This window comes from Diabrotica virgifera, chromosome 2 (genome assembly GCF_917563875.1).
Source record: "Diabrotica virgifera virgifera chromosome 2, PGI_DIABVI_V3a".
Classification (NCBI taxonomy): domain Eukaryota; kingdom Metazoa; phylum Arthropoda; class Insecta; order Coleoptera; family Chrysomelidae; genus Diabrotica; species Diabrotica virgifera.
The window spans coordinates 161,229,745-161,248,962 of NC_065444.1; the positions used below are offsets into that span (position 1 = coordinate 161,229,745).

The 19,218-nt window shown below is 30.7% G+C and overlaps 1 protein-coding gene across 2 annotated transcripts in view; it reads right to left on the reverse strand.

Moving 5' to 3' along the window:
* The window catches only part of LOC114327758 (PDF receptor-like), a 1,644,969-nt gene that overhangs the window by 972,761 nt on the left and 652,990 nt on the right, over positions 1 to 19,218 (reverse strand). For both annotated transcript variants that reach the window (XM_050642878.1, XM_050642879.1), the window contains exon 3: positions 5,469 to 5,528. The gene's annotated coding sequence lies outside the window, so the exon portion shown is untranslated. The remainder of the gene's footprint in view (positions 1 to 5,468; positions 5,529 to 19,218) is intronic.

The window sequence follows — 19,218 nt, forward strand, 5'->3', positions numbered from 1 at the left end:
ATATTTTCATATTCTGATGTAAGTAAATGCGTAAATCATTTTTAAAGCTCTAATTTTTGGGTTTGAAAATAAGGGGGCAAATTTCGTTATAAACATTTAGAGCTGAAGCGGCCCTGTACATCCCATGAGTTCTTAACTTACAGATTATTGTTGCTGAAGACGAAACGAAGATTTATAAAAAATAAAAAATTTCTACGACCAACTGAAGCCGAGATAATTTTTGGGTTTGAAAATGAGGGGGCATATTTCGTTATAAACATTTAGAGCTGAAGCGGCCCTGTACATCTTATGAGTTTCTAACTTACAGATTAAAGTTGCTGAAGACGAAACGAAGATTTATAAAAAAATAAAAATTTTCTACAACCAACTGAAGCCGAGATAATTGTTTTTTTTTTTAATCGTAGTGCATTTATTTATAACAATTAAGAAATTATTTTACAGTCATTGACTAAAGAAAGACTTATATTATCTTAAAATAAAAATTATTATAAAATATAATTACATTTAATTATTAAAAATTATTTTTAAATCGGTGCTTTTGCGAACGGCCGAATTTTACAAATCACCCGGCTCGCTTCAAATCCGCGCTCTCGGAAAATATTTACGTAACTTGTATTAAATTTTGACAGAAAACAATTTAATAATATTACCATTATAATATACAGTCTGTTTACCACTGTATTTGTTTTTCTTGATAAACTTTTATATGTCAAATCTCATTTCTGAAGAAATAATATTACAAAAATGATACATATAATAATATATGAAATATATAACTATATTTTTAATTTTTTCATTATTATATAAATATAATAATAATAATGTTACTTCTTAATATACAATATAAAACTTTTTCTTCTTGTAGTGACTATCCGTTTTGGATGTTGGCGAAAGAAAAAGTTTTATATTGTATAATAAGAAGTAACATTATTATTATTATATCTATATACCGATGAGAAAATTAAAAATATAGTTATATATTTCATATACCTATTATTATATGTATCATTTTTGTAGTATTATTTCTTCAGAAATGAGATTTCACATAATATAAAAGTTTATCAAGAAAAACAAATACAGTGGTAAACAGACTGTATGTTATAATGGTAATATTATTAAATTGTTTTCTCTCAAAATTTAATATAAGTTACGTAAAAATTTTCCAAGCGCGCGGATTTGAAGCGAGCCGGTTTGCAAAGTTCGGCCGTTCGCAAAAGCACCGATTTTAAAAATAATTTTTAATAATTAAATGTAATTATATTTTATAATAATTTTTATTTTAAGTTAATATAAGTCTTTCTTTAGTCAATGACTATAAAATAATTTCTTAATTGTTATAAATAAATGCACTACGATATTTAAGAAAGAAAAACAATTATCTCGGCTTCAGTTGGTTGTAGAAAATTGTTATTTTTTATAAATCTTCGTTTCGTCTTCAGCAACATTAATCTGTAAGTAAGAAACTTATAAGATGTACAGGGCCGCTTCAGCTCTAAATGTTTATAACGAAATTTGCCCCCTTATTTTCAAACCCAAAAAGGATCTCGGCTTCAGTTGGTCGTAGAAATTTTTTATTTTTTTATAAATCTTCGTTTCGTCTTCAGCAACAATAATATGTAAGTTAAAACTCATAGGATGTACAGGGCCGCTTCAGCTCTAAATGTTTATACCGAAATTTGCCCCCTTATTTTCAAACCCAAAAATTAGAGGTTTAAAAATGATTTACGCATTTATTTACATCAGAATATGAAAATATAACGCTTTAGAAGGAGATTGGATGTTTCACCAACTCTCTACGATTTTTTTCAAAAAGTTATAGCCTTCGACATTTGAGTTCTTGGGATAAACAATTTATAATATCTAAGCAACAAATTCGTTAATCTGGCTTTACAACTTTTTTTATGTTTGGAATTGAAAGATCTTCATTTTGAAGCTTTAAAAAATATAAAAAAAAATTATTTGTACAATAAATAATGCAATTGTAAAAAACGGCCATTTTGGACATTTCGCAGGCTGTTTTGCAATAACCAATAAACGAAATTAAACTTACCCTAGCTCAAATTGTAGGTTTTTTTAATTTACTACAACTTTCTATTAAAAATTTTTTCTCTAAATTCAATATCCTAAGCTGCAAAATTAAAAATCTTTAAAAATTGCAAATTTAACAAATGAAAATCGCAATATAAAAAAAGCGCACAATATTTTTGGTTACATTTTAGTAGAAATTATTCCTGGCATCGTCCTTTACAACACCTGATAGGTTTCAAAAATTCCTGAATTATATCACGTTTTTTCACCCACAGCCTGGGGTATATGTCAAATTAGATGATTAACGAATCCGTGTACTTACAGGGCTAGGAAGTCAAGCAAAAACGGAAACTGACAGATTTGTTTATAAATATAAAAGAGCAAGTGTCATGTGCTGAGGAGGAATTATGATCGGTAAAGAAATCCTTGAATTTTCCTCCAACTAACTTTAATAGCTCGCAGGTATGTTGATTTGGTTCTATATCTATAACCTGTAGCTATGCTTCTGAGAGATGCGACGGAAGAAAATTTAATTTAGCATTAATTCGCTTATAATAATAAAAATAATTACACTTTTATAAAAAGAACTTTTTTATAATAAAACCTTTTTATTACTTACAGGAAAGAATATAAAATTATTTAACGATAAACAATTTAACGATAAAATGCTTAAAATTCCAAAAATTATACTCTAATAAAAATAGTTATTTTATGAAACAGTTCGTTAATTATGCTTTTTGCGAACGCACGCGATATTTACAGTACGAGCGACAACGGAGTGAGTGCTATAAATCGCGTAAGTTCGCAAAAAGTACTTCACGTACAGTTTCATACACTATTTTATCTACGATAAACAAATATGAAAACTGTAACTCTTCGTCACTGGAATTCATTTCGATTCTACAATTTTTAAAACTTTGACATTTAAAAATTCTAACTACTTTCAAACACAAAACTGTCAAAACTTTTGTTGTAATTCATTGGTCATACTGTCATTACCATGACAACGCGAAAGATAAGGATTGCGTCCATGACAACGCGAAAGTTAAAAACAGTGCGAAAAAGTAAATCCCATTTAAAATACATTGTTACTTCACGCACACTTTAAATCCTTCGCGCACTGCTATCTATAATGACAATTTTCACAAACTAAAAACTTATACATAATATGACATAGAGTAGAAAAAGTACTTTTTATAATATCACGGTTTTGTTATTGTACATGTACATATTTATGTAGGGCACAACATATTTGAAAAGAATAATTAACATATAAAATATAAATTTTTAGGAGATGTATTAACTGTTATTTATAATTATGATTCCAAAAATTACACTAGTATAAAATAGTATTTTTTAAAATACCAAATACCACTGTTGTTTAAAACGGTATATATAATTTTAAGTATATAAAGTTTTAATTATTTATTAAAACAAGTAAAAAAAGATACGCAACAGCCGGGTTCCAACTGGGGACCTCTCGATCTGCAGTCTAATGCCACTTAGGCACCATCAATTTGTAGATATCGATTTATTAACGTACTTTAAAATATCATTGCAGTAGTCACATTTTTAAAATAGTTTGAAATTAAAGAAAAAAAGATTTATCCATACAGCGTGATTGGTCAGTAAAGCTTTGTAGATCCATTATAAGTAATAGATAGTAATAAAAGTAAATAACAAAATTTGTAGCCAACTTTGATTACATATTGATAATCAATAATCGTAAATTGTAAGTTTTAGACAATTATTCAGTCATGGCTTACTTAAAATTTGGAAAGATTTAGACCCGTAATTATTAATAATTTTGCTTTGAAAAATGAAAATATCTCGAAAATTAATAAATGTACACATAGGGAATGTTATACAAAAATTATAGTATGGTAATGGTACTTTTCGATAATGATATAAAATACAGGGTATTCTATTTAAAATTACTGAGAAAATAATGTACTTGCGTTTTGTCTCACCCTGTATTCAATATAAACAAAATTAGCAAAACAAACATTTACGAAAATTTTGACAATAAATAAAAAAATATGACGTCAATAAACCATTGACCTTGTGCTTGCTTTTATTTATACAGGTAGTTAAACTTGTTACGATTTTCATATAAAATTGGTTATAACTTTATAAATACCCCTTATAATATACCAAACCTTTATATTTTTGTAATCGAAAAGTTATGAGGATTTCGAATGTAAAATAAAATACAGGGTGTTCTATTTAAAAAAACATAAGTTTGGTCTGCAACTATTTTATCGAACACCCTGTAACATTCTAGCTAATTTTGTAATGTGAAGCTCAAAGTTCGCTACAATTTTTGTTATTAAGTATTATCGCTATCTATTACTATAACGGATCTACGGAGCTTCACCCCACTAATAATTAATCACCCTGTATAATAGCAGTAAAATATTGCATTGTTAGCTAGTTCTAAGCTATCCTGAAAATTTCAGGTGTCTAGGTAGCCTAGAACTATTTTTAAAATGGATTACAAAATTTGCGGAGTCCGTGACACCAACCAAGCCAAGTATATAAAAAGATTTTAAAATATCAGACGATTTCGTATAATATTGCACGAGTGTAAGATTTAACCTTTTGTACCAGATGCACTAGTCGTATTAACTTATTTGCGTAAGTTTTTCAAGTTAAGGTTAAACGGTAAGTTTAACTTCATTTCTAACAATGGGTAATACGTTCATAAAAGGGTAAATTAACTAAGTGGATTATTGTCCCGGAAGTAAACGCTCGCTTCTCGGAAAAGCTGCAAGATAAATAAGCCGTTTTTTATTTAAGGCAATCCCGTCCATTGTGTTAGGTTCTTGTCATTATATAGCTCTCGTTAGAGCAAATTTAATTGGATATTATAGAGACCGAACGTAATTCGGTCAATGAAAAATAAGGAAATAATCAAGTTAAGAGGAAATATATTTTTTATTTCCTTGAGTCCACTTACTTACGGTTTTTGTTCAGAATTTTAAAGAACCGCTTGGGTTGAGATGAAATTTGGCATAAACATAGCTAACAAGTCAAAGAAAAGTAATATTATCAATATTATGCTGATCCCAGATAACAATATAAACTTGTTTCAAACTTGCAACAAGTTTGATACATCAAACATGAAAGCTTGCTGCAGGTTTGCCAGGGCAACTTTGCAAACTTGCAGTAAGTTTAAATTAAATTTGCTAGTTACAGTGTGTTTTTTCAAACTTAATACAAACTTAATATAACAAACGTGCTGAAGGTTTGTTTTTGTTTTGTTGCATGAAGTTTGTTTTTCAAACTTGATACAAACTTGCTAAGGTTTGTTTTGACATACTAGCCAGAATGTGAATAAAACAACGTGAATAAAAAATACAATACCATTTTATAAAACTATTTATTAATCACTCAACTAAAACGCAATCCATTCTCTAAAATTATTTATTGGAACTTACATTAAACCCACTAGCTTTTCAGATTCCGATTGTGTTCGATGCTCAGTTTTGTCTCTCAGCCTGAAACAAATAAAAGAAATTGTGATAAACTCTTGCTACGTCAACAGAATTAATATTTGCTATTAAAAGAGATAAAAAGATGTTAAAGTAATAATTTTACAATAAAACCTAAAACCTATTTATATATAATATATTATAAATATAATTTACTTTAGATAGTACATGTAAATACAGCTGGAAGCTATTAAAAACATAAAAAATATTACCTCAATTTTACCAAAGCAAAAAGAATATACCAATCTGTACCTAATCACCACAACCAGGTTGCTCTATGAAAAACTTAAGAAAAGAAGCTTCAGCTTAGTAATAATAATTAAAGTAATAGCCTCGGGGAATTTTGCGGTTTGCGGTAAATACAAAAATTGTAAATCTCAAAGAAAAATATAACAACATAAGATAGGACATAACCACAAATTATCACCGCTTGGCACTTGGCAGGTTACTTTCCTGTGTTGCCAGCCGCCGAGTAAGCTTTTTCCCTCAACATACCTTAAAAATTCCCACTTTTATGATAAAATTCCCTCCTATGCTCCTATTTAAAAAGTCTGGTGAAAATATGTTGAATTATTTTCAAATATTTTGATTTTTTTAAATATTTTACAATTTGGACTGGAGCAAAGATTCCCTTATAAGTTAACTTTTCCCTTTTATGTTTAAAATTCTCGTAAAAAGGGAAATTTTCCTCCGGTGGCAACACTTTCGTTGGCGAGGGCGTGACATCAGTCAGGGTACCGAACAAAACCGAACCGAACCGACCGTAAAGTGTAAGCCAACTGTAGCTTTGCAACTGTAAGCTTGCAGCATAGTTGCTACAAACTTGAATCACCATCTTTGTCTTAACAATATTGCAGCAAACTTGACACAAATTGCCTCGTCATATTTGACGCAGCAATTTAAAATCAAAGAAGAATCAAAATTGCCACAATTTTACATGCTATCTGGAATAGGTGCTTTTACTATGGAAGTGAGTACCACCCTTTCTCGGGGTGGAAATATTAAACCTCAAAAATCGATAGATAGATTAATTTCAAGCAAAGAATATTTTATAAACTTTTTCGTTAAGTTGATATTTAACTAGTTATTCACAATCGAAATTGAAATTGATGATTTCCTACATAAAAAATGCATGTATTGAGAGGATTTTCAAAAATAACTTCAAAAATAGCTCTAGTTTTAACTATTTTGGAGCAGCAAAATACTCGTAAGCGTACACTCCCATGTACTGTACATTGTATATGTGTGTATTAGTAGATTAGTAGATTTATTTTTAGGGGATGAAATAACCAAATATTGCCAAAATAATAATAAAAATGATACGGAATAGTATATTGTACAACAAGTGAGAAAAAGACATATTTCTCACGAGCGCAGAAGTTTGTGCGCAAATCAAGCGAGGGAGAATTATGTCATTTTCTCATGTGTTGTACACTATGCTTTTTCTATGGATGCGGTTTTATCAAGAGTTCAAACTTAAATAATTTAGGTGCTTTTAGGTATATGCATAAATTAAAATACATATGCATGTAGGTATTTAATATTCTTAAAATTTATATGCTTACATTATTTATTTAAAATTCTAATTAACAATTATTTTCGAACAGTTTTAAAAGGTAATTCCTTGTAAGTTTTGTTTCAACCTATTTTATTTGACAACATTAATTGTGATTGTATTGTGCATGTTACCATGGAAACGGCGATCATATATGGAAAACCGAAGGAGAACCCGTGAGAAAATATATTTTTCACTGCAATGGCCGACTTTTCTCACTGCCTGAGAAATTGTTCGTTTTGAATGTATGTAAGTAGTGAGAGAAGTTGCACACTGTATATTATCCATAGAAAAATTTTGTTTGATTACACTCTCCGAGCAATTTGCAATTATAGTACAAAATTTATGTATATTCATTTTTAAATGGTGGTTTTTAAGGGTTAAATAAATGGATTATATCTATAAGTAAAAAAATAAATAAATAAGTAATAATAAGACTTATTATTGTCTTTTTTGTCTTATTATTATTGTCTTATTTATTACTTACTTAGTAAGTAATAAATAAGACAATAAATAAGTATAAAATACTGTAAAATACCATTTAAGGTTCTTCTATAGAACATCATTCTATAGCTTCTTAGTAGCTTAGTAGCTAGCTACTATAGAATACAATCTAAGTATCTCAAGAAAAAATTTTTTAGTAATTTTCATTGTAAGGTCATTGGTTGAAATTATTAAATATTTAAGAAATTAAATTCTAAAGATAAAATAAAATTTAAATCACTACAAAATTCATCATTACATGACTTACGCCTGGTTGCACCAACAGAGCTTAAGCTGAAGACGTGCCTTAAGCTCAGCTTACTAAACATACGCGTTGCACTATTTAGTAGCTCAATTTTCAGCTTGCCACAATAAACTGCCACGTGGATTGCATCTAACTTCGTCTCAGTTCAAAGTTGTGTATAAGCTATAGATCGAAAATTATGGATCTACAAGCTGAGCTGGGCTAAGCCGGAGCTTAAGAGTTGTCGGGGCAACCAGGCATAAAAGTCACACAATATTTTTTTTCTATGGATGCTATACAATATGCAACTTTTCTTACTACTTGCATACATTCAAAACGGACAATTCCTCACGCAGTGAGAAAAGTCGGCCATGGCAGTGAGAAATATTTTTTCTCACGGGTTCTCCTATGGTCTTCCTTACTATGATCGCCGTTTCCATGGTAACATGCACAATACAAACAGAGTTAATGTTGCCAAATAAATGTGTTAAAGTAAAACTTACCAGGAATTATCTTTCAAAACTGTTCAAAAAGAACTGTTATAGAATTTTAAGAAATAAGGTATATAAATTTTAAGAATATTAAATACCTACATATACGTATTTTTTTCAATGTGTGCATATAATATACCTAAAAGTACCTAAATTATTTCATTTTAAAGTTTGAGCTCTTGACAAAACCGCATCCATAGAAAAAGTACAGTGTAGAACACATGAGAAAATTACATATTTCTCCCTCGCTTGATTTGCGGCCCTCGCCTCGTGCCTCGGCTCGTGCCAACAAACGTTTGCACTCGAAGAAATAAGTCTTTTTTCTCACTTGTTGTACAATATATTATTTTTTAAATTTTTTACTTAAATAAAAATTTTTCTCATATAGGAATGTATTTTATAGTTTTTATAGGAACAATTTTCAACATTTAAAAATTACCATTAAATGCGTAGGCGCAAAATTTCGCATCAGTGTGTTTTAAATGCGCTCATTTTATCGGATACTGAAAAACCTAATAAGTATTTTTGAAAAATTTTAACGCAGAATGAAATTGCATGAAAATGAAATGCAGATTGTATTATTACCGAGGGTCTAAATTCCCTGACTATAATGTTTATTTTAATACGTTACAGGAGTGGAAAAAAAGGGGAAAATTTAGTGTGATTTTTAATTTTTAATATCAAATTCAAAAGAAGCTTGGTGGTTATTCTAAGGGACATTCGGCGCTCGGTAATAATGTAATCTTTCATTCTGTGTTTAAATTTTTCAAAAATACTTATTAATTTTCTTACCATTCGAAAAAAATTATTTAACATACGTAAGCATAATTTTGATTTAAATTATGGCTATCTGCTGTTTTTAATTTTTTGTTAAAATGTGTAGTTTTCACCCCCTTAAAAACAAAGGACACGTATTTTAGTCCATATCACTTTTGAAGAGGAAGGTAAAGCCCACTTTTGAAGCCCATTTGCAAAGTCTCATCTATGCAGACTTCAGAAGTTTTGCAAATATTTTACCGTCAGTGAATGGATATATTTTATCAAAGTACGGTTTATGCACTAATAATATTATGCTATACCCTGTTTTTAAAGCAGGAAGTCTGAATACAAAAGACAGATTCACGCTCAATAGTGACACAAGAATCACCAAATACATACCTACATATTCTTTTTTGGTTGATCATGTCGGCCTTCGACGGTAATCCATAAATATTATATTGTAATAATACGTCGGTAAAAAGCTCTAAAAACAACTGTTTTGTATATAAAAATGTAGAATAAAAATTTAATAATTAAAGAAATAACGCAGAAAACACAAAAAATCGATGATATAACTTAATTAACCTGTGAAATGTCAATAGTGACAAAATTTCATGATTGTGGAGTAAACTTGCCTGAAGTTGGACCAATTACAAACAATCATTAGAGCGCGGTAAATTTGAATTACACTTCTTGGTTTAACAAGGTATAAATAGAATAGCTGAATAATAATTCATTTCCAGCAAAATTTAATTACTTCCCTTTTCTTCTTAGTTGGTGTGTATTCCATTGTGTCTGCCATTGTATCTTATACTGTTCTATCAATTACAAACACAATTAATTATCCAAAAATGAATATTTTCTTTCACTCAACTTAGGCTACGGCTCCACGGGCTGGAAATTGACGCTAGCAGTAGCCGCAAAACGAACTTAAGGTTCCGCAGAACGGAATAGGAATAGCCGAACTGTACCGACTACAGGACTTGTGCGTAGTCGGTTCAGTTCGGCTATTCCTATTCCGTTCTGTGGAACCTTAAGTTCGTTTTGCGGCTACTGCTAGCGTCAATTTCCAGCCCGTGGAGCCGTAGCCTTACACAGTAGTGATGAATAAACAATTACACAATATTAGTCCAGAGGAATAAGGTTTCTGTCGGGACACTTCAGCAGCCAGGTGGCAAATGGGTTGTTTGGATACTACATACCTCACACATTATAAATACAAAAATGCCTGTAACAGTTCGAACGAGAATTTCAGTTATTAAAAAATAAGCGTCAAAAATGACAGTTTTATCGTTTAAATCATCGCTACAGGTAAAAATAGGTTAATTAAATATCTTATTTAGAGCATTCATCTTTTAGTTCAAAGAGCAAAGGTTCAAAATGGCAGTTTTTTAATTTTGGTCCAAAAAATATTTATTTTTATTCCGAAATCGTTTTACTAAAATAGAGTCATTTTTGGCTTGAAACAATTTGAAAAGCTTTGTTAATATTAACTGTAGAGTCAATCTGCTTTGGGATTTCAGAAGCTGGTATTTTTACACGAATTTAAAAAAAATTGCCTAGGTTAATTGCGGTCAAAGTTAGCCACTCTTATTATTTAATTCACAGTTACTTCTATATTCATTAAATTCTCCTGTAACAGTGTTAGTTACCATACTCCGAAACGGATTGACCGATTTTTATGAAATTTTACACGTATATCCTGTAGGACTGAGAATAGGTTCTAATCTATTTTTTATGCGCATATAAGATGGGTTGCCCCCTTGACATTATTTTTTTATTTTTTTTTTGGACAATATCGTCTGCCTTAATTTTATATGGTGTAGAATTAAAAAATACATACAACCTTTAATTTTTACTCTTCTATCACCAACCCCTATTTTTTATTAGCCATCTATATATTTGCATCTATAGTTCTCCTGTCACACTGTTAGTTGCCATACTTCTCCGAGACCTCTTGACCAATTGTTATGAAATTATATATGCATATTCGCTAGGTCCTAGAATTGGTCGTAATCTATTTTTCATATCCCTGAGTGAGAAGGGGGGTTCCCCCTAACATTTTGTAATACTAGGTGGGGATATGTGTTCATAACGTACTCTACAAGACTACGAGTACATACAAATTAAAAAAATTATGATCAAAATCCATCAACAAGCTCCGGAGATATTAACTGCAGCATATGTTTTAAGAATCGATTTTTTGAGTGCACGGATTTAATAATTATTCCCCTCCATCTACCACGAATCGATTTCGTTAGGACGTAATTTTTAAAGCTTTATTAACTACTCTATTGAAGTTCAAAGTTTAGTCAAACTTTACACATACACTATATACCTTGAACTTGAAAATAGCGCCAGTTAGGTTGCTTAATTGTTATAAACAAAGTAGCTGTAAATTAAATAAAAAAAGTGGCTAACGTTGACCCTGATTAATCTAGGCGAAAAAGTTTTTTTTGAAAATTCATGTAAAAATACCAGCTTTTCAAAGCCCAAAGTAGTTCTGGTCTAGAGTCAATATTAACAAAGTTATTCAAATTGTTTATAAGCCAAAAATGACCGTATTTTGGAAAAATGTTTTCAGAACGAAAAAAATGACTTTTTAATGAGTTTTTTTAAATGCTTTAAAAATATAGCTACTCTTCTTTCACGTGGTTTCTACAGAATTGCTATATCATTATTATTTTCTGAACAATGATATTGCAAAAAAACTCTTTGGGATAAACAAATTAAATAATATTTAAACTAATTGACGAATCGTCTTAAAATTGTATGTTCTTTATATGGACTGTTTGACTCAATTCTTTGTGCAGTATGAAAGTCTTAAGGTCATTTTCGCAAAAGTTATCAATTTCTTTATTTTCGAAATTTTAATTTTATTTAGAAATTTCCGGAGCAACAAAGGATTGGATTAAAATTTAAAAACTGCCATTTTAAACCTTTGCTCATCTACTAAAAGAAAGATACTATAAATAAGATATTTAAACCCTATTTTTACCTGTAGCGATTTAAACGGAAAAACTGCCATTTTTGACGCTTATTTGTTAATAACTAAAATTCTCGTCCGAACTTTGATGGGCATTTTTGTATTTATAATATATTAGGTATACAGTACACAAAAAACCCATTTGCAACCTGGCTGCTCAAGTGTCCCGAACATGGTATATTTTTGCCATATTTCCCTGGCGTATATGTAGAACTATTCTGTCTGTGGAGTAACGCAAAAATGTTTTTTTTTCTATTACATTTATACTTTGTTATATAATTGAATGTTTTACTATTTTAATTTAGAATAAATTTAAATATTCATTTTATTAATCGGTAGAGTTGATTACATGTCATTATTATCATCTTGGTGCTACAGCCCTTAGAGGGCCTCGACCTTCTCAAGCTTTCTACGCCATTCTGTTCTGTCCCTTGCTTGCGTTTTCCAGTTGCCGACTCCGATCTTCTCGGTATCTTGTGTTACCCCGTCCATCCACCTCAGCTTTGGTCTATCCTGTCTTCTCATTCCCACGGGTTGCGCTGTTAGAATCTTTTTTATCATGTTCAATTCAGGGGCCCGGGCTACATGTCCTGCCCACTGCAGGCGGTTTCGCTTAATTATAGTGATAATATCTTTTCCACCAAACGTATGCTTGTAGATATTCTGCAGTTCGAAGTCATATCTACGCCTCCATATTTCGTTCTCACAGACCGCTCCGAATATCTTACGTAGCACCTTTCTTTCAAAAATCTATAGAGCGGACTCATCTGTTTTGGTCAGCGTCCATGCCTCTGATCCATATGTGAGAACGGGGACTACCAATGTTCTATACAGCTTTATACGAGTTTTTTGAGACAGACGCTTGTTAGCTAAGTACTTTGATAGACTATGATAACACCTGTTTGCAATTATTATTCGTCTTTGTATTTCCCTTGATGTGTTATTATTGGGGTTAACCGATGTCCCTAGATATATGAACTCTTTGACCGTTTCGAAGTTTTGGTCATTGATGATTAGATCTGCGTCAACATTTCCAGCTCTTGTGTTTGTGTTAGTAGCCATGAAATTGGTTTTATTTCGATTTATATGTAACCCCATTCGTTCTGCCGCTGCTACTAGCTCGGTTAGGATTTCCGAAGTTCTCGCTCTGGTTCTTGTTATAATGTCCACATCGTCTGCATATGCTAGAATTTGAACAGATCTATTGAATATTGTTCCCCTGCTACTTATATTAGCGTCTCGTACGACCTTTTCTAATGCTATATTAAAAAGTTGTTTTTAAATGGGGTTGACGTGTCGTTTCGAATTTTTACTGCTGATATCATCTTCGCCATTGTCACTTGTATCATGCATACGAGTTTTTTTGGAATTCCTAACTCATTCATAGCGTTGTAGAGACTTGGTCTTAAGACAGTGTCATATGCAGCTTTAAAATCGACAAAAATATGGTACATATCTATGTTAAACTCTTGCGCTTTTTCCAGGATCTGTCGTAGTGTAAAAATCTGGTTAATGGCTGAACGTCCACGCCTGAATCCTGCCTGATATTCTCCTAGAAACGTTTCGGTATAAGGCTTCAATCTCTCGTGCAAAATGTTTGACAATATCTGGTATGCTGTATTTAGGAGAGTTATTCCGCGGTAATTATTGCATTCCAGTTGGTCTGTACGACCGCTTCCAAGAACACTTCTTTAAAAGCATTTGGGATATGCCCTTCTATATTCAAATTAAATATTTGATTTATTATTACATAAATAAAATGAAATGCACTTGTCTTAGTCTTTAGGATGAAACCAGATTGACTAGTATTGTTATATACAGTTATTAGGTGCGAGGTAAACCTTGCTAAAACCATTTTTTGTATAATTATAAAAAAAATTGGAAAAAATAACTCGAACTCCTTCCAAACTCGAACTCCCTCCAAACTCTGAGTTTGAGTTTGGTGTACTTCTTCTATTCGAAGCGGTAGGTTGTGCGACCGGTGTAGTTGGCGATAAGGCAAATTCGAGATCGAAACCTATCGCAACCCTTTAAAAACACCGGTTTTTAAAGACCCATCGCTAACGTTTCAAAGTGTTCTTGTGCTAAAAATAAACTGTGAAGTCTATAGTGAAAAAAGGAAATTAAAACTGCCACCAAACTGTATCTTAGCACGGTGAACATTGAATAAGCGAGAAGCAATGTTTATTTGTGAAATAAACATTATTACCTCTTTTTCTGAGAGGAGTAAAATGTATTTTGAACTAAACAAATTGCTTACATTCTTCTTTTTCTGTAAATTAATTATTATTTTTTTGTACACCCTGTGTATAAATAATTATGTTAATGTTTATATTCCTAAATAGAGAATTAAATAAACTTTCAAATGGGCTATCATACGACCCCTACTCTTATTTAAAAAAATGATTGATTACATCATCACGCCCATAATGGATGACGTCACTAGTATAGTGACGACATATTTATATATCTGAGGTCAGATATATAAATATGTCAAAAAAACACAATTTAAAAATAAAAATCGGCCTGTCTTAGAATTTCCCTCCAAATTTGTCCATTCTTGAGATAATGAATTTATTCCAACTCAAACGTCCTCATTGTATACCTAATAATCGTATCGTACTTAACCATATGCAAAATATAATACGATAATCGTACTTAATCATATACAAAATATATGGTGGATTTGACAAATATTCAAAATATCTCGATAAAAATTGTCACACTGATTTCGTGGCCGCGTGTATCCAATGAGGATGCACATGTATTTTTGTATTTTGAGCCGTGTACATCCGCACCAGATACACACCGTCTAAATATCTTTATGGGTGCTTGTAAGTAGTGGCCTAGGAAATCCAAAACTCTGGTTGGCCTGCAGGTACTGCGATGATTTTTGCCTAGACATATTTTTAAACAAAATAGACCGAAATGAAACAATTTATTTATTTTATACAGAAAAAAAATATATATAATAAAATATTTGTGGTTTAAAAAATAAATTAAAAGATAGTATTTTTCTATAAAATGAACGAAATGAAACTGTTCCTAGATACATAAAAATGTGTGGCCGGATACATGTGACCACGTGTATCCAATGCGGATACATACTAAAAATGACGTCATATAACAATAAAATCATGTTTTTACAGGTTTTTCTTAAGAGCACACAGTAGCGATCAACAGGTAGCAACAAACGCGGTCCAAGATTGCGAAAGTTCTGCGAACTTTCAAAAGTAAGGCAACAGTGCGTCGGTAATTCGACAGTGACAGTGACGTTTATACTATCAAAAACAATAATTTTTATACACATAGGCACACGAAATGTTGCCAAGTCAGTGACGTTCGATTTCTTGTTAAAAAAAATCGATTTTTAGTAGTTCCAATGTGACACAAAATCTAGGCACGGGAGAAAAAAGTTTATTTAAAGAAAGTGTATTTTTTTGTCTTTCTTAATGGCGGTCAACTATTTCCTGCGTAGGATTTGGCGACCATTTTTAATCTATAAAAAAATTAATTGTCAAAAACGACATTTTTTCTTTTTTTTTTTATTTTTCAAATCAATGGAAAACAGTGAAAGTTATGGTTTTTTAATGCAAACATCTTCGAGGTTATGGAAAAAGCTTTAAAATGGCGTATTACAAAGTTTAATATACCCATATTTATTGTTAACCTAGTTGCGAAACAAGTCGAAATTGCAAAGAAAAAATAATTTCGCAATAACTAATGTAAAAATTAGTCTACAGTCTACAGCTTTGAAATTTTTGTCAAATGAGGGTTCTTTGGTGCTTAATATGTGATAAAAATATCAAAGTGATTCATTAAATTGTTTAAATTTTATATAAATTCTTTATACCAAAGAGCATTTTTTGCAATAACATAAGTCAAAAAAACATGACTTTAGAACCATCCACAGTTGCCGAATGAAAAAGCGCGAGCTATATTTTGAATTTTGTTTAAAAAAAGTTAATAAAAAATGCATTTGTTAGTAATAAATAAATATGCAAAAGTATCGCCAATCTTTCTTCTTAAACTTTTTATTGTTTTATATAATAAATTATAAATATATATTTATTACAATTCTTAATCAATTTATTATATAAATAACAATACTTGGTAGTTGTGCACCTAAAACAGGGTAAAAAACTAGGTTTTTTTTAAAAAGTTATTCAAAAAGTTTATAAGGAAAAATTGATGATACTTTTGCATAATTATTTAGTACTAATAAATGCTCTTTTTATTTACCTTTTGTAAAACAATTTTAAAGTTTAGCTCATGGTCTTTCATTTGACATCTGTAGAAGAGTTCTAATATAATTTTTTCAGACTTATGTTATTGTATAAAAGGTCTCTGGGATAAACAATTTGAATAAAATTTAAACAATTAAATTAATCGCTCTGAAATGTTTATCACATATTAAGCACCAAAGAACCCTCATTTGACAAAAATTTAAAAGCTGTACACTATTTTTTACAATAGTTGTTGCGAAATAATTTCTTTTGCAATTTCGACTTTTTTCGTAATTATAATAACAATAAATGAATATATCAAACATTTTAATACGCCATTATAAAGCTTTTTCCATGCCCTTGAAGATGTTTGTAATAAAAAACCATAAGTATCACTGTTTTTCATTGATTTGAGGAAAAAAAGGAATAAAAGGCCGTTCTTTGATACTAAATTGTTTATAAAGAAAAATGGCCGTCAGATCCTACGTAGGAAATGGTAACAATTTTTTGCTATAGATATTACCTGTCGAAGAAACGCCTGAGTACCCTGGCTGTTGAAGTTTCACGAACAGGGTATATTTTTGTCTTATTATTATGGCCTATAAAGTTTGTCTTGAAGTTAATGCCTAGTAAATTCTAAGAGTTTTACGTGATGATCCTATTATACTATAAAGTTAATTAAGTATGTCCATACAATTGGGGCAATTGGGGAGAAAATAATTATCAAGGCATTAAGAGGATTACTAAAGTGCTAATAAAATTACTGTATACCTAGCTTGTTTGTTATGTACTTCATAAATCATTAGAAGCTTAATTGGTTTCTTAGGTAATTTGTTCTTAATTAATTAAATATTCTTATAATGTGACATGAAGAAATAATTAAGGTATATTTTCAAGAAATTTTAGTAATTATAACAGAGAATTTTGATCAACATAAAAAAATCTACTACAATTTATTTAAAATATGTTAAATGAAGTTTTCTTTAGACAGCTTTAAGAAAATATAACTGCTTCCTCCTTGGAAATAATACTAATAAAGAGATATTATGCGAGAGTGGGCAGAAAAATATAGTACAAGTGAGTCATTTAGCATATGAAATCGGGCCGGGTTCAGGATTTGATATATCATTTGGAACAATGCCGGTTCTAATTGCTAAACTTATATCAAAGAGATATTTGTGGTCCTTGCTCAAAGTTGGTCTGTCCACTTCTAGTATAACAAAATAATTTTTTTAAACTAATCACTCTAAGCTTTTTACAGTTACTTAGTTTCTAACCCATCGGTCCACTCAAAGATTATGGGCCGGCTGTTGCACCATCTAAATGAACAAATATATGCCGAAATACATAGTAACTCATTGAAGTGTAGTAAATAGAGAGCCCACTGCAGTAGTCGTCCAACTTGCACCTTAAGTTCTCTAATAGTACCACCTTTCCATTGGTCTTGGTCTTGGTCTCCAGTGTATTATTCGCTGTGTCCATCTGGTATTCGGAATTCTGGATATGTGCCCCGCACAGTTTCACCTAATAATATAGGAGCTACATTTCCCTATCAAAAGTGCTTTTATTAGGGAATAACGTTCCTCTTTTATCGTTCGAAAAAACTGTTTTGATACAATTTTTTCAATAACTAAGGTATTGTCCTATGTGCCACCAAAATATATTAATAAGTCATATTATGGTTCACTTGTGGCCAGTTCATATTGCTATAATTCGATACTACGGCTGCAATAGCACGGTTAGATATCCCGTATCGATAAACCTATGACTAAAATTATTTAATAGCTGAAAATACACTGACCGGCACAAAAAACGGCCACCCCAAAAAAATGGGCCATTTTTGATGTCTTGAATTTCCTAAACCTGTTGTTAGATTTAAGTGAATTTTTTAATATGTTATAGCCCTATTCTTTAACAAAATCCCTGTAATAATATTCTTGCTGGACAGGTAAACTATCATTTTATACCGGGTGTACCAATCAAGCTGTGTTTTATTCTTAAGGTTCACCACAGCCTATGGAATATTCTAGCATTTATAAAATACTGAAATTAAAACTCAACTATAACCTAAAGTTTTCTTAATATTCTGTTTTGATTCATTCGCTTATGTTTGATAATAAAAAAGTTAGGTACTTTAACAACTAGCTATGTGCTTCATTAATACAGGGTGTTTCTAAATAAGTGCGACAAACATTAAGGGGTAAATCTGCATGAAAAAATAAAGGCCGTTTACTTTAGAAATACATGTCCGCAAATGCTTCGTTTCCGAGATACTGGCGCGCATACGGGTAATATGACGGGTAATATCACCCGCATGAACCCATATATATGGAAAATATAAAATTCTTAATTGCATGTCAAAAAATGTGCAATAACAACTGTCTCTTAAAACCAAATTTCATTCTCATATCTCAACCGGTTTAAATTATTTAGAAACACCCTGTAATAATGAAGAACATTGCTAGTTGTTAAAGTAACTAAATTTTTTATTTCCATCAGGTTTTTTAAACCTGAGGCTATGGTTGAGTTTTAATTTCAGTATTTTATAAATGCCAAAATATTCCATACGGTGTGAAAATAAAACACAGTTTACCAAAGATAGTTTACCTGTCCGGCAAGAATATTATTAAAGCGATTTTGTTAAAGAATAAGGCTATAATATATTGAAAAAATCACTTAAATCGGACAATAGGTTTAGGAAACTCAAGACATAAAAAATTACCCATTTTGTGGGGTGGCCGTTTTTTGTGCCTGTCAGTGTAGCAAAAATGTCTAATTTTTACAGGTTTTGATTGACCTTGCAGGATCGGAAGATATTCCTTAAATGCCTAAAGCTATTTTTTTATTATTCAACCATGCAAACTGTAAATAAATTTTACTATAGCTATAAATTAAACGTACCTACATGGAGGATAAATAAAAAAATTTGAAAAAAAGGTAAAATTAATTTTT